Raw genomic sequence first — 12,417 nt, 5'->3', positions numbered from 1 at the left:
CTGAAATGTAAGCAATTTGCCTACTATGTAGACAAGTGTCTTTCAATATGCACATACTACGTAAACTGTGTAATTTTAACGGACATCATTTACTCCTACGCTTTTGGGCTCAAATTATGTTTCATTCTACATCAGAGTCATTTCACTTTCTCGCTCTATCAAGCCATTAACAGTCCTGATGATCGTTGCTTGGTAATTCTCAAGCATTTAGGACATTTGGCAACAGGTAACAAACGTGCCCATTTTGTTTGCAGCTGATTATTGTAATCTCAACAGCTGCTTTTTCTGCACTTGTCAGTAGAGCCATTAGTTCAGAGTAGAAATACACAGCCAATATAATATAATACCTTCCCACCCTCTGTGGCACAAAACACCCTTTTCTGTACTATTATACAGATGTATAAATGCACAGACAATCCAGTGTGATATCAGCCAGTCAATGTGTTGTAACCGACTGCCGCAAAACACATTATTGTTTTGTTTTGTACGAATCATGATCCTCTTATCAAAACCTCTTTTCACTGTGAATTCACAAGATCCAATTTACTTGTATTAATGGTTACAATGGTTTCAGACAGGTGATTTTAAAGTGTTAATCTTGTTCAATCGCTCCCCTGCTGCCACACACTAGAGTGAAGGGTAAATGATCTTCCCCTGATACAAGCATTGTGGCTCAGTGGCTAGCACTTCTGCCTCACAGCACTGGGGTCATGAATTCAATTTCCGACCATGGCCTTATCTGTGTGGAGTTTGTATGTTCTCCCCGTGTTTGCATGGGTTTCCTCCGGTTGCTCCGGTTTCCTCCCATACTCCAAAAACATACTGGTAGGTTAATTGGCTGCTAACAAATTGACCCTAGTCTGTGTGTTTGTCTGTGTGTGTGTGTGTGTGTGTGTGTGTGTGTGTGTGTGTGCGTTTAGACTGTAAGCTCCAATGGGGCAGGGACTGATGTGAGTGAGTTCTCTGTTCAGCGCTGTGGAATTAGTGGTGCTATATAAATAAATGATGATGATGAAAGAAGTAATTATGATCTGAAGACACTGCGCGTCCCCCCTCCCAGCACCACCTGCAACGTATTAGCAAATGAGCGATTCAACTCTAGAACGCAAAGACATTTGCAGAACATTGTGCTACAGTCTCCATCTTTGTCACAAGCACCAGGACTGGGTTGAATTTGGAAATGTTTATTGGTCCTTGGTAAAATATTTTCACCTGCTGTGAACCATCCACCAAACTTCCCTTAACCAAACAAGCCACGGTATATGTTTGTGCTTTATGCGGAGAGTGAAGCAAAGTTTTAATTCGAAAATAAATCTACTGGAAGTCCCCTTTCTGATCGGATTATTGGTGGCCATTATATTTTGCAGCCATGCTCTCTGATATTGGCTGTTTGATAAAACCAGTTCCTTTAATGTTAACTCTAACATTCCTGCAAAATAGAATATGGCAACTCTATCTGTAATCTGGAATTGTCAAGGTAGAAAATAATAATAATGCTCTATAATATCTCAGCATCCTACTGAAATCCCTTCAGCACTTTAACAATTACATTATAACCAGTTTGAGATGAGGTTAGTTGGTATTTGGATATTCTCTGATCTAAACAACCGGTTGGGTGAGCTGGAGTAGAGGAGCAGTGAGCCGGTGTGGATGTAAAAGGATTAATTTGCACAGCATAGTTGTTAAAAATAAACAACAACACTTAACACTTGGTTGCTATAGTGACATTTGTCTCTAAACAGCAGCAAACCTGACTTGTGTTACAACAGTACTCATTAGCCGCAGCTGTTGGTCATTAGCCAGCCAGGTGCTCGCCTCCTGGGGTCCTCTATCCGCTGGATCTCCCACATCTCCTCTCTGCACAACAATGACATAGTCTGTACTAGGTTTGTGTCATCTTCTCCAATCTACTCACCCAGCCTCCTTCTGCAATGCTGGCTCTGCCAGAGAGAGAGACCTGAACGACTGCTCCACTTAGGTCTGCTGTTCTATTAGCAACCAATCACAAAAACGTGCAATAAGGCATCTGGGGCACTCAGGGATGACCATACGTGAATCCCTGAGGTGCTTGTTTCTTGTATAGCAGCGATGGTTAGATGCATTTTTTTTAAAATAAGCAATATTGCTTTAAAAAACACCTAATTTTCTTCTTAATTGAAAAAAAAACCCCAACTTATAAAATTCAGATTCAAGGTTTACAATCTAGACACCAATTCTTCTGTTAGAGTCTTAAACAATTTGTTTTCTGAACTGGTAAATTTAATTCTGATCCTAATCCTACTTTTAAAGATTTGAGGTTAGAAGAGTGTCTGTCTGGGTGTGGGCGAGAATTCTACATGTGGGTAGTAGCTTGAGTCTCATAGGTGGGAGTGTGAGGTGGTTACCAGACGTGGAGAAGGTCAGAGGTAGATCTAAGAGGGCAGGAAAGAGAGCATTTCGATATAAGATCTGAGATGTGTGTTGAGGACTTTGAAGGTAGGGGTGAATTGGATTCTGGAGGACACAGGGAGCCAGTCTAGAGATTTGCAAAGTGATGCAGTAGATGTGAAGCGATGAGAGAGGAACATGAGCATCGGTAAGTGGTGATAGATGGACAATATTTTGTGTGCACTTGGTACAGACGTCAGTATAAAGTGAGAAAAGACAATATTTAAAAGCAGGTTTAAATGCTGCCATGTCCCCCCGTGATGGGACGAACTTGCACTAGACAGATAAAAAGTTCTGCTTGGTTGCTGTGATTCAGTGCAAAGTTTATACATCATTGCAATGTCAGTAAGTCAACCTTACTCTGCGCAATAAAGACGTTACTGACCTATTTACATAACGTAGATGAAATGAGAAATAAGTTAAATTCTTTTCAAAAAGCAAAACTAAATTTGGGCTAACCAATTTATCCACCTCCATTAAAAACTTTCCTAATCCCCCCTGTTGTTTTTAAGTTGCGGCAAAGAGGAAGTTAAACTTGTTAGAATCATAAAAAAATCATTTTATTGTAAGTCTATAAAATAATCGGAGCTAGAATGATGCTCACGCCATCAAGGGCAGATATAAAACATGATTGTCATAGATAAAATAAATACAGACATGATCAACAATCATCATCAACATTTATTTATGTAGCGCCAGAAAATTCCATAGCGCTTTACAATTGGGAACACACACAGTAATAAAACAATACTGGGTAATACAGAAGTAACAGTAAGAAAGAGGATAGAGTAATATAGGGTAATATAACCCCATTCGTTGGTAAATCGAAGCTTATACAACAACCGCTGATGGATAAGACGCATCTACAACAACATATCAAAAACACTTTACGTTTCGTCCAACTTACCCAAGGCCGTCAATGAAACTATATCCAACCAAACAATGTAATAAATTGAAGTCTATTTCCATAATCAATAATTGGCAAGAAATGTTACGTTATATGATGGATATTCTACTGCTGCTGGTTATAAAAGAAGTATTTACTATACAGGGTAGATCTCCGCTCTTACACCTCTCATTCTTTACCTGGTAAATAAAGGCTGATGTCCGACCTGCATATTTACTTCACAAAGAGAAAATATCACTGGGAAGACAAACTCTGTCAAAAGCTCAGCCGAAATGTCATCCAAATGCCTCTTATGTGCATTAATGGGTCCAGTGACCGTTACTGGCGTTGACGATTCTACAGATTGTGTCATTCAGTCTAACAAAGAAAATATACTTTTTAAGAGTATTATGAAAGTATTCACATATATCCAGAATACGCTGTCTGGAGACTAATGAAGCCAGTTTTCCTCATAGTGATAATAAAGGGATACAAATGCACTTACAACATATTGCTGTTGGGAATATTATTTATTGCTCTGCGAGTTATCCAGGTGCTGTCTCTGCTAGCTGTAGGGTTCCAGGATTATGTATTACATGCGATATATTGCCAATATCCGGTATGTGCATTTTAATCTTATTAATCCTGTTTGGAACGAAGAGCGGAGGCTTCATTTTGTGTCTTCACAGCGTCTGTCGGATCTATGGAAACTCTACTTACACCTGTGGACTCTTAAGAACATGATACTGCACATTGGTTGTGGATATAGGGTAACACAAAGTTTCTCCAGGTGTTACATTTCTTTGAATATTTTAAGTCACATTACTTTAAAATGCTTTGTATACATCCCCTCTGTATCCCCTTGAGTACATGGTGATGTCACGTTATGGGGGCGTGGTGATGTCACGTTATGGGGGCGTGGGGATGTCACAATGGGGGGCGTTGTGGTGTCACAGTTGGGGTGTGATCACTCCCGCCTAGCACTGTGAAGTGCTAGGCTCCTGGCTCCCCTTCCACGCTGCCAGACGAACATATCCCTGTGTGGGACAGCAGGCCCTAAAATCAGGACTGTCCAGATGAAATCGGGACAATTGTAAAGTGTGACACCATATATTATCTTCATATTAATTTGGTTTATGTAAAGATAGTAATAAGCTGGTAAATGACTGTATATGACTGTATAGTATATGACTGTATAGTTAAATGCTGGGCAGGAAAAGGTGAATAATATTTGCCGGGGAATATTCATAATTCTGAGCATTTTTATGAAGAGATGAGTAAAATTGCGTTGAAATTTCACATGAATCAAGTTTTGCAACCGAGGTGCAAGGCTCCGGCGATATAAACTTCGAGTTCCGCTTTTGCTTTCCAGCCTCGCACTATGTTTGTAAATTTGTATTTCATGAACTTTAAAGTCTCAGGGGTAAATGTATCCAGCTGCAATCTTTTTCGGCGATTTAAAATCCCTGCAAATCGTGAGAGATAACCAACGATCTGAAATGCAAAGTCACCATATGTATTAACCAGCGATTTTGACTTTCCTAAATCCAATCTCTGGCGATTTTAGTCGATTTTAGAACACCTATCTCTCCCATGTTGTAGTCACACTTGCTGGAGATTAAACACAAACTCGCCCGAGTTTGAATTCAAAATGGCCAGATACAACACACTGTTACACTGCAGGGCAATGCTAATATAACAGGAGGCACAATGGGAGTTTAAATAAGCCCTCTTTTCTGTTGTAGAGGGGCAAAAATTATTATGAATTTTCTTACGGGGGTCAATTTATGTTAAGAATAAATTAGTGGCTGAAATATAATTATAGATTAAATGTAAGTGTTTGTTTTTTATTACAGTGGCTTACCATTTCCTCACCAGTGGGGCAATATTTATATTTTTATGATAACTCTTAAAATTTTCTAATGTGGACACCATTAAAAGTACAAACTTGTAGCACAACAAAATTCTCTGTCTGTGGAACTTTTCCCTATCTTAATACATGAGACCCCCTGGTGTGATGTACATCATACAGGACTAGTGGATAATAATCCTTTTGCCAAGGCTCAAGCAATGGACTACTCTGCAAGATAACAATACATGCTGCCAGACACTGTAACTGACGACCGGGGTGTCACTTCCAGTTCTAGTCCCAGTTGCCTGGGCAACAACTGGGATGCTCCGTATTTGGAGTGGGCTCGCTTTCAGCCCTCTTTCCGTCACTCGCATGATACGTAGAACTCTGCATCAGCCGCGTTGTGTGTTGGATGTAACATTATTGGGTCATGGCTGTGTGTGACATATATCTATCTATAATATAAAAGCCTAGCGGCGTGTGTTAGTCTATGTGTGGAAAAAAAAAACCAAGCTGCAGCACCACCTGCTGGGCGGAGTTATACACTGACCTACTAAATTCTTAGCATTATCTAATATCTACTATATAAATGCCTAGTGGCGTGTGTGGGAAAAAACAAACCAAGCTGCAGCGCCACCTGCTGGGCAGAGTTATACACTGACCTATATATTTCTTGAAGGAGAAGTGACAGTTGGGAGTGGTTGGTGGTTGCCGGGGGTGACAGTGGGGAGTTTTTAACACCTTAAGTAGCTTGATGAAGGATGTGGCGATGAAGATGAAGGATGAGGTGATGGAGAATAATGATGAGGTGGTGACATTTGGACAAAACCACGTTAAAAAAGGGCGCTTGCATCGGGAAGTAACGCTCTTCCTCTGAGGAGGCCTGGGCTAGGCCCAAATGCATGACAAGAACCTTTTTAACACCTTAAGTAGCTTGATTTGACTAGAATGCATGAGTATCATGCACGGGTTAACTTGTATAAAAGTAAAAGCCTAGCGGCGTGTGTTAGTGTGTGTGTGTGGAAAAAACTATTTTCTCAGAAAGGGCTCATCCCATTGACCTGAAATTTGGTATAGTGACATTATTTGACAAAAAAAATTAGAATAGTGAAGTCAGTTAACTTCCATCATCCCCCCTTCCCCCGTGGGAGGGGTAGTAAAGGCTAAATTTACGAGTTGAGGGGTCAAACTCATTTTCGTGAGGTAATTTTACCTCATGAACACACATTAAAAAGGGCGCTTGCGTCGGGAAGTAACGCTCTTCCCCTGAGGAGGCCTGAGCTAGGCCCAAATGCATGACAAGAACCTTTTTGAGGCCTTTAAGTAGCTTGATTTGACTAGAATGCATGAGTATCATACACGGGTTAACTTGTGTGTGTATATATATATATATATATATATATATATATATATATATATATATATATATGACAGCAGGCAATGAGATAGCAGACACAACTCCCTAATTATTCTCAGAGCCAGCACAGAGGTGTAACATAGAATTGTTTTGTATCTATTCTGCCCTATCCTAGAAGCAATTAAGTAAAAAAATTATTAAAAAAAAATAAATCCTGTGTAATATTCTGATTGTTGTTAGCTTTCAATGTACTGTAAATCATTTTCAGTGGCTGCATTTCCGAAACGGTGTAAATCACTAATTGCCTTTACTATGTATGCAAATATTTCACTTGCCATATTGCGGATTCATTAGAGCTCATTATTTAATCGTGGAGAAATTAACAACACGGCATCGCGCGTTTCCGAGCCTGCAGCCAGCTGCCAGCATAGTGTTTTCTTCTACAGACTAAACAACCAGCCAGAAACATCTTGTTCCTGATCGAGTTCTTGAAATGACCCTTAGAATTTTGCCAGACTTAGTGTGTCACAAACAAGAGTTGGCTGAAATGTTTGTCAGTTGCATTCCCTGAAATCAGGATGTTATTTTCTGGGATAAGTGGATCACATACATTATAATAGAAATTGACACAGAAACAAATCTGTTGGAAAGAAACTGATCTACAACGCGTTTCATGCTCCATATCCAGTTCTCTCTCCGCACACAGGACAACATGTGGAAAAGTATTAATTGGGTTTGATTGACAACCGGTTTGTGCCCAGTTTGGCCGCACGTGTGGAAGGTTAAATTGAACAGACTTGAATGTTCCATTTGCACGATAATATTGTGCTAGCCAATGGCTGCAGACACAGGTCTATAAAGTAACCAGTTATCAGGAAATTTGGGTGACACCCGTAGATCAGCCAGGCTAGCTATGGTTTTCTTCTTTCCCAGAAAACATATTATATTCATTGGTAGTCAGTTGCCCCCAGGCCTTGTACACATAGCTTTAGTCACTGGTCGACAGAGTGAGACAGATCAGGTAGGCTAGATACAAAGCCAGCAGTCAAAATAGGTTCTAAGACCTGAGTAGGCAGCAGGAGATAATGGTCCGGAACAAAGCTAAGATCAGTAACAGTAAACACAATCTAGCACCCAGTTTAGGGAGCAACAGCCTAAAGTGTGTGTATAAGTATTACCAGGTGTGTATATCTACTCTAACTTTAAGGCACAGAGCACAAGTGTGTGGGTGCCCATGACGGTGCACACTCAAGACTCGGCTTATAAGAACAGCACAGAATGGTTTATGAGTACCACTGTGTATTTTACAATCTGATTGTTTTTGTTAATAGTTAATAGTTCTGTACTCCACAAATATCGGCGCTCTGCTGATTTGCTGAAAATGAACCAATTGGCTGCGTCTTCTGGCTATAGTAAGAGCTTTTGCCCAAAAGATGCCCCATTACTTTACTCTGATGTGCCCTTGTTTGTATACTGTATACCCAAGGTAAACATACCCAGGTAGCACTAAAGCTAGGTACACACTACAGAATTTTCCACCAACTTTTTATGCCGAGCGATTTTACATGCGATCGATGTTCCGATCGCTCGGTCCATGGACTGCATACACACTAGCCTTGTTTAGGACAATAAAGGGAAGAGCGGACGTCCCTTTAGCGACTTTTTACAGCCATGTTGTCGTGAGCAGTGACTGTAATTTCATACTCACTGTTGTGGATCGGTCGGAAGTTTATACACACTACACAACGGAAATGAGATTGGAACGAAAATATTAAACGGTACGACCAACCAAATGAGGCGACAATCGTCCATTTGGACAGACTTTCGACCATCGTGTCACTGCACACACTGACCCGACTTTTGAACGAGCGGTCGCATGTTGGCTGATTGAGCCGATTATTGGATGAAAACCGTGTAGTGTGTACCTAGCTTAAGTGATGTCAGTAACAGGTAGAGGACAAGCAGAGGGTCTCACATTCCTAGGAAACAAATATTCCCTAGTAAGCTGAATATATTTTTGGACCCCAGTAACAAAATTGTGTGTAGTGTTGAGGTGCACAGTTTAGGCAGTGCACCTCTTTCTCTAGCCGTGGTTAGCTACTGGGCGTGGATATAGATGACAGGGGGCCCCCGCACATGGTGCGATGCAAGCAGATATCTAATGATTTAGGCACCAGAACATCTCTATATTTACACGTCTTCTTCACTCCAGCACATTCTTAAACTGTTGCAGTGATAAAGTATGTACAGTTTCTATATATATCACCTGCATAGTCCTTAATGACTACATGGAGAGAATATTAATGAGGCAGCTACATTTAAATGGTGACTTTTTAGCTCAGACCTATCTCTCACAGAAGGGTTCCCTCACCCCTCCTCTGCGGAGGTAATATCTCTAGCCCCTCCTCTGCGGGGATAATATCTCTAGCCCCTCCTCTGCGGGGGTAATATCTCTCATCCCTCCTCTGCGGGGGTAATGTCTCTCACCACACCTCTGCAGGAGTAATATCTCTAGCACCTTCTCTGCTGGGGTAATATCTCTCGCCCCACCTCTGTGGGGTAGTATCTCTAGCACCTCCTCTGCGGGGGTAATATCTCTCACCCATCTTGTGCAGGGGTAATATCTGTCACCTATCCTCTGCTGGGGTAATATCGCTCGCCGCGCCTCTGCGGGAGTAATATCTCTAGCACCTCCTCTGCAGGGGTAATATCTCTCGCCCCTCCTCTGCGGGGGTAATATCTCTAGCACCTCCTCTGCGGGGGTAATATCTCTCACCCATATTGTGCAGGGGTAATATCTGTCACCTATCCTCTGCTGGGGTAATATCGCTCGCCGCGCCTCTGCGGGAGTAATATCACTAGCACCTCCTCTGCAGGAGTAATATCTCTCACCCCTCATCTGCGGGAGTAATGTAAACTCATATGCTCTCAATTATCATGTACTTTAGCCCCTCGTGGCATAAGGTCACGAACCCCCTCCCCACCGTCCTTGGCCCCTGGCAGTCATTTTCTCCCCACACAGGTACCGATCAGCTCATACCAGAATTATGTTACTAAGTAACCATTCCTGGTGTGTCCCCTCTGGGTCCTAGTGCTGGGGCCACACATTCAGTCACTGGGAGGTGTGACTGACAGTACCATAGGGGGTGTTACACTTGAACCATAGGTGGCTCAAAAGGCAAATTAATACCTGATGGTGCATAGACATAAAACAATAGTACAAGCTTTGTCTGATCTGTGGAGCAGTCATCTTACATTGCCAGATTGGCCCTTCTCTATAGGGCTCAATAATCACGTTTTAACATTTCTGTTTGAGCTGGATTCTGTCCTGAACAATGGCCATTGAACAGAACACTACTCAAACACAGGGGAAACTCGGGATAAACGCACATTATCGTCCTTAATTTATTGGTTCATATGAGCCCTCCTCCAATTTTTACTAAACATGTTGCTTTGTCGTGTTATCTCCCGACTGTGCTTTTCATCCATGTTATCTCATCAGGAGGAGTGTTTTTTTTCCTTGTTCACCTAGGATACACCTACCCTCTCGGGAGCTACTTTATCTCATCTACATGGACAACACAAATAAACAACTCTGATATAAAAGCATGGCTGTGAAGCATAGAGTTAATCCAGGAGAAAAGCAATGTATATAGTAAAATTGCTGGAAGTTGTGATGCGATTTGTCAAGCCCCCCCCCCCACCCCCCCGCACGCCCACCTTCCCCGGGATCTCCCTGCAGCCAACGAGGAAAAGTTGCCTAGTATGATATACAAGTTTAAATATGACTGACAAATATGGGGAACCAGAGGACTAGAAAAAGTATATGTTTTTATAGACCACAGTTTGTGAGAAACAAGGTGATATTAATACCTCGTTTCACCACAGTACCAACAACTTTTTCTAAACCTGTACAGATAGTTTCTACATTAACAAAGTGGAATCATACTATACAAAGTACGCACATTGTTAAGAGCATTTGTACATCTTATAATGTTAATTCTTCATCTGCAATTAACGTGTCCTTCGTCACTGGATAATTAGCTGAGCAGCATACTCTCTGCGTCACCTCTTACACAGCTCTTAATATCACTGGATATAGAACAATTCTCTCCTTAATTTACAATGATCCCTGTTTGCTGTGAGTCGGTGCCGGGCTCTTCACGTAACAAGTACATTGATTGTAAACCGCAGTTTCTTTATATCTGAACAAGCGATCATTTAGAGCCAGGAGACGTCGGGAGAATTCAGAAGGTGAAGTCTGAGAGGTTGTTATTTAATCACTTTGTTTTTGTTATGGGAAACAAATCACAACTTTCTTTCTGGGTTCTTTCGAGGTGTTGCAGTAACTCTTTCTAGATCGATCTTGTAAGAAAGAAAAATAGTGTTTTCAACACATGGTGGAAAAATAGTCTGGTGCACGTATAGGCTCCTCGCAGACTTGCGTGATTCTGACATTCATGGCTGCCTGTGCCTCAAGGGGCGGGATAGGATAGGGACAGGGCGTACATCTGCTATAGGGCACAGATGATGACTTATCGTAAGTTTGGCGCATATGCTGCTGATGGAGGTGGACCGGTGCGACCCTACATATGGGCGGGAATGCGCTCGTTTCCTGTGTTCCTTTTTTAACAGTAATTTAATTCATTTTTGTATTCTGCATCAGCCTCTAGATGTTTTAGCCCCTTTCCTAAAATTTGTGTTTATCAATGGCAAGGGAATAACAATGGTCCTCCTGGGAGAACAGGATGGAAATGATGTCTTTCAATGTGCTGGAATCACCAGGGGATAAAAATGATAAACACTTTCCAAATCTGTTCTGCAAAAATATTTGCGTCATTCTGCGTTTGCCACCAGAATTTAGCGTTGAGTGCTCCCAAACTGCACCGCGCAGCTGAATGGACTGAAATTGCAGCACAGGAACATTGCACTGTAGTGAAACGGTCTGTACCATGGCAAGATACAATTTTGCTACATTTTCACTCATCTCTTCTACTAAGAACCCACAAAAAGCGGGGTACAGAATCTGTACGGGACACCTGAATGGATCTAATAATAATAATTGAAGTTTTATATTCGTTGCAGTTTAAAGTGAATCTACTTATGGAGGTAACTGTGAGTCTTCGAGGACTCCTGCAGCAGCAGGAAAAATAAGTAATTGTATAGTTATGAAAGGGCTACAGAGTAAGCATTTTTAAGCTACACTACCGCCTAATATAAGGTGATTGTTCAGACCCCTCTCCCATCAGCCTTTACCCTGGGGCTACACCATGAACCCATGTTCCCCAATGACCCCCCAAACCCTCTTAGGGCTAGATTTACTAAGCTGCGGGATTGAAAAAGTGGGGATGTTCCCTATAGCAACCAATCAGATTCTAGCTGTCATTTTGTAGAATGTACTAAATAAATGATAACGAGAATCTGATTGGTTGCCATAGGCAACATCTCCACTTTTTCAAACCCACAGCTTAGTAAATCTAGCCCTTAGAGCCTTCTGTGAAACCCTCGGGAAGTAAGAAGGACCGATCGCCCCCCCCCCCTTACCTTCCCTCCACTGCCATTTAAATGTGGTTAACGTAATTGATTTTCACAATCACTGATTACAGAACCGGCAGAGCCCAGGAAACATTGGCTGGGGGATGAGGGGGGCCTGTTAAATGAGAAAAGTATAATAAAAAAGGGTTGTATTAATAAAGAGCAAACTAAAATAATTGCTATTTCTGCTAAAAAAAAAATGTAAGTAGGTATTTAGATCAGTATCGCATGCTGTTAGTTCATCCTTTGTAAGATCAATTACTGTATCAACATTATTGTGATGCATGATTAGGTTATGGATAAATACAGAAAATATCTGTAGACTTTCCATGTAATCCTACTGCCATATATCTCTTATTA

Source organism: Mixophyes fleayi, chromosome 6, assembly GCF_038048845.1.
Source record: "Mixophyes fleayi isolate aMixFle1 chromosome 6, aMixFle1.hap1, whole genome shotgun sequence".
NCBI classification, from domain to species: Eukaryota; Metazoa; Chordata; class Amphibia; order Anura; family Limnodynastidae; genus Mixophyes; species Mixophyes fleayi.
This window is presented reverse-complemented; position numbering follows the sequence as displayed.